The sequence below is a fragment of the Colletes latitarsis genome, chromosome 4 (genome assembly GCF_051014445.1).
Source record: "Colletes latitarsis isolate SP2378_abdomen chromosome 4, iyColLati1, whole genome shotgun sequence".
In the NCBI taxonomy this organism is placed as follows: Eukaryota; Metazoa; Arthropoda; class Insecta; order Hymenoptera; family Colletidae; genus Colletes; species Colletes latitarsis.
In genome coordinates, this window is record NC_135137.1 from 16,896,633 (window position 1) to 16,901,614 (window position 4,982).

Below are 4,982 nucleotides of genomic sequence, written 5' to 3' on the forward strand. Positions count from 1 at the left end.
TTTTTTTTTTTTTGTCGTGGGGAAAATCTTCGAAAGACTCCCTCCCACCTCCTTGGGGAGAGGTGGGAGGGGTGTGTGGGATTCCCCGCGCCCGTACAACGACAGGCGCGGGACCTACCCACTAAAAACCCCACGGTGACCCTTCGGCACGCTTTGGGAGGATACCGGGAATCGCTCGAAGCATTCTTCCGGTATCCTCCCCGTGCCCGCGCTTTCGCGCCCATCCCCCGGGGGGACAATCGGTCCCCCCAGTAGACACACTGCCTCATAGCGGTGGGACGGGGCCACTCCATCCCGCCGCTATCCGTCCCGGGGCCGCGTTTAGTGGCGGCTGCGAGCCCCAACTCGCAACCGCCCGCGACCCCGTTTCCACCCCTCGGCGGCCGGGCGTTCATGGCCGCACCAGACCGCCGAGGGTGCCTCCCCTTGCGTCGGACCGGTAGGGGGAGGCACTCCTACCCCCAACCGGTCCGACCCGGCGCCGCCTGGCGGGAGGAGGGTCCCCTCAGGACCCCCCTCCCAGCCTAGGTCATCCGCCACGCCGAGGCGGCCGCCCGCGACGCCTCGCGACCGGGCGACGACCTCGGGCCACCGCACGAGCGCGAGCTTCAGCGCGCCGCTGAAGCTCGCGCTCCCTCCCCGCGGCCTCCTTCTGCAACATTACGTTCTCGCAGAAGGAGGCCATGGCCCTCCACTTCTCCTCGCTGCCGAGCATGGCGCGCACCACGCCCGGCAGCGAGACATCCCGCCCGACGACGCCGACCAGGACACGGCGCTCCCCCTCCCACGCGGGGCATACCTCCAGGGTATGATCCGCCGTGTCCTGCTCAGCGTCGCAGTGGCAGCAACGCGCCGTCGGCTCCTTCCCTATCCGGCACAGGTATCTTCCGAAGCTGCCATGCCCGGAAAATACCTGTGCCAGCCGGTAGGTGAGGCTGCCATGGCCTCTGTCCAGCCACTCCTTTAGGAGTGGCCGAACAGCCCCGACAGTCCGGTGCCCCGCGGTGGCAGAGCCAGCCGCTCCTGCCACGCGAGCAACACGGACTGCCGGGCCTGGCGCTTCAAATCGCCCCAAGCAGGTTCCTGCCCGCCCGGGACCGCCCCCACCCCCGCGCGACGGTCGACGCGGTGCCGGTTCATCAGCGCGTGCGACCGCGCGAGTAGGTCCATGGGGCGGCATCCCCGCTAGAACCGTCGCCGCCTCATGTGACATGGTCCGATACCCGCGGACGACCCTGAGCGCCATGCGCCTCTGCACCCGACGCAGCATAGTCATGCTGCGCCGGGAGGCAGCCAGGTCGTCCGCCCAGACGGGGGCCCCGTATAGGGCCACCGACTGGACCATTGCCACATAGAGGCGACGAACACGGCCCGCCGGGCCCCCCAGGTTGGGCAGGATCCGGCCCAGAGCCGCAACCATCCTTTCCAACCGGGGGACCAGGCAGCGGAAATGCTCCTCGAAACGCCAGTGGCTATCGAGGATCAGCCCTAGATACCTGATCTGGGGCTTCACCTCGATGTCAGCCCCACCCACCCGGATCAGAGGGGGTGGCGGATCCTGCCGAGGTGAATGAAACGCAATCACCTCGGTCTTATGGACCGCCACCGTCATCCCCATCCCCCTGATCCGGTCGACGACGCGTTGCGACCCCTCCTCCGCGCGACGCATGGCCCTCCCCCAGTGCGCCCCGACGGCCAGCACCAGTGTGTCATCCGCATAACACACCGTGCTGACGCCGTCGGGGAGGCCGGCCCGCAACACCGAGTCGTACGCGATGTTCCACAGGAGTGGCCCGAGGACCGACCCCTGCGGAACACCGCAGTACACCTCCCTCCGCATATCACCATCCCGGCCCGGATACTCGATCCACCTGCCGCGGAGATAATCCCCGACGACCGCCCTGAGACAAGGGGGGACCCGATGATATTCGAGTCCCCTCCTTATCTCTTTCCAGGGGAGGGTGTTAAAGGCATTGGCAATATCCAAGGATATTGCCAATGCCACCCCTCCCCGGGAGACGGCCGCCCCCGAGAGGGCCCTCACACGACCTATCGTGTCGATAGTCGATCGGCCCCCCCGGAAACCGAACTGGCAGTCGGCCAGACCGGGATCACCCCGCGACAGGTGCTCGACGAGGCGGGCAGCAATCACCCGCTCGAAGAGCTTGCCCACCTCGTCGAGGAGACAAATGGGCCGGTATGCGGAGGGAGACTCCGCGGGCCGACCCTCCTTCCGGAGGAGGACCATCCTCGCCACCTTCCAACTGGGGGGGAATCGCCCGTCCCTCAGGCAGCGGTCGAACAACCGCCTGAGGTCGGCCCCAAGGACGCCCTGGGTCAAGACCCAAACCCGGCCGGGCACACCATCCGGACCCGGGGCCGTGTTACGAACCCCGAGCCGTCTGATGGCCGCTGCCAGCTCCTCCTGCGTGACCCCCAGTTCGGCCGTCCACTCCACTGGGACAGCCGCCGCCGCCGGAGGACGCGGTCCCCTCTCCCCAATTGGGAAGAGTGTATTGACCACGTCCTCCAGCAGCCGGGGGTCAAGACCCTCGGTGACGGGGGGCGCCCACGGGCGGAGCTTATTCAGCACCACCTTATATGGGCGCCCCCATGGATCGTCATCAAGGGTCTGGAGGAGCTCCTTCCATGCCCGGGTCTTGGCCCGTTTGATGGCGACCTGCAGAGCAACCCGCGCCACGCGGTATGCTCCATACAGGTCATCAGCTGCCCTCGCTCGCGCCACGCCGTCGCCTGTACGTTGACGACGGCGCGCGCGGGTGTACTGGCGTCGGGCGCGGACAGTCGCGACTCGCAACTCCGCGATCGCGTCCGACCACCAGTACACCGCCCGGCGAGGAGAAGCCCGCCCGACCCGAGGCATCGCCGCGTCGCAAATACCCGCGACCAATGCTCCGAGCCGGGCGACCTCCTCCTCTATGCTCGGCAACTCGGCCGCTCCCTGCGGCCAAGTTGCAGCGAGGGCAGCTGCCATCAGGGCGTCCTTGTCCAGGCGCCGAAGCGCCCAGCGGCGTGGTGGGGTGCCACGCAGGCGGCCGTGTCGGGATGCACTCGCGGCGGCAGAGACCTCCATCTGGATGTACCGGTGATCGGAGAGTGTCTCTGCCCCCGCGACCACGTGCCAGCCCGACACCATGCGCACGGCGTTGGAGGTCGCGAATCCAACATCCACGATGGACCCCCCATATCGCCGCACGCATGTGTGCTCCGACCCCCGGTTCAATACCCGGAGGTCGAGCCCCGCCGCCCAATCGCCCAGGATCCCGCCGCGAACGGAGGTCCTGGGGGATCCCCAAGCCACCGACTTGGCATTAAAATCCCCCAGGACCAGCACCGGCCGGGCCGCGTAGCGCTGCACGCATGCCGCGACCTCGGCCAAGTACAGCTCGAACGCAGCGTGACCGCTACGGGGCGAAATGTAGCACCCCACCACAGCGACTCCCCCCCAGTCCACGGCGACGAATCCCCGACCGCGCTCCAACAAGGAGAACGGTGGGGACCCGTCGCCCCCTCCCCATACCGTCGCCACCAAGCCGTCCGCGTCGCCCACCCAATGAGGGTGATCAGGGACGCGGTACGGCTCGGCGGCGACCGCCAGGCCAACCCCCCACTCCGCGAGGACTTGGGACATCAAGTCCTGTGCCGCGCGGCAGTGGTTGAGGTTGGCCTGGAGGAGGAGGCGGGGCGGCATTAATTAATGGCCGCGCCAGCCTCCTCCCGGCCGTCCGTACAGTGACGGGCTTGGGGGCGGCCGAACCCAACAAATTAAATACAGCGTGCAACTACATTTGGGAACGGTACAAGATACCGCGCCGATAGTCAAGACGAGAGCGTACATCGTACACAAAATTACGAGCTACGCCTCGCCCTTGGCCGGTGCACTCAAATGCTACGCGCTGCGGGATCTGCCGCTTGCAGATCCAAATCCAGCTTCCGGTCAACCGATTGAAGTGTTAATCGGTGCGGACCTGTACGCGCAAATTATTCGACCGGGTTTCCGTCGAATAAGCAGTACAGGTCCAATCGCCCAAGAAACTGCATTTGGCTGGATTCTTTCCGGCCCAATAAATGCTAAGGGCAATAGAAACAAAACTTTGCGGACGTTGCACTGTAACGTCCTCGAATCGCTGGACACGGCGATTCGCAAGTTTTGGGAAGTCGAAGAACTCCCTTCGACCTCGGTACACACCAAGGCGGAGGAGGAGTGTGAAACGCACTTCCAAAAAAAAACCGTCGCTCGAGATGCGACAGGACGGTTTGTCGTCCGATTGCCTTTCTCTCACCCGAGGACGGACGAAGCGTTAGGAAACTCCTATCGAATCGCTCTCTCCGCCCTTGGGAGGTTGAGGAAAAAATTGGACACAGACCAGACCCTCATAAGAGAATATACGAAGTTTCTCGAGGAATATGAGGAGCTGGGCCATATGACTCGCATACAGCCTATTGACGAGACCAGACTCTATATTCCGCATCGAGCGGTCATACGCACCGAGAGTGCAACGACTAAATTAAGAGTCGTATTTAACGCGACAAGCCGAACTACCGGCGGTCGTTCATTAAATGACATCCTACACGTAGGTCCAAAATTGCAGAACGACATCACGTCAGTCTTGACCCGATGGCGTCTGTATGAATACGTGTTGGTGGCCGACATAGAGAAAATGTTCCGACAGATTCTCGTCGCCCAGCAGAATCGTCGTTTTCAATGCATCCTATGGCGCACACCCGACAACGAACAGCTCAATGCGTTCGAATTAAATACCGTAACGTACGGTACGGCGTGTGCACCATACCTGTCGATGCGAACCCTCCTTGAGTTAAAAAATCAGGATGGGCACAGGTACCCCCTTGCCGCCCCGATTCTCGAGCAGGACATTTATGTAGACGACGTTTTTATGGGAGCACCCGATACGTCTTTGTTGGAGAAAATTCGTAACCAAGTTTGCGAGCTCCTACAAAGG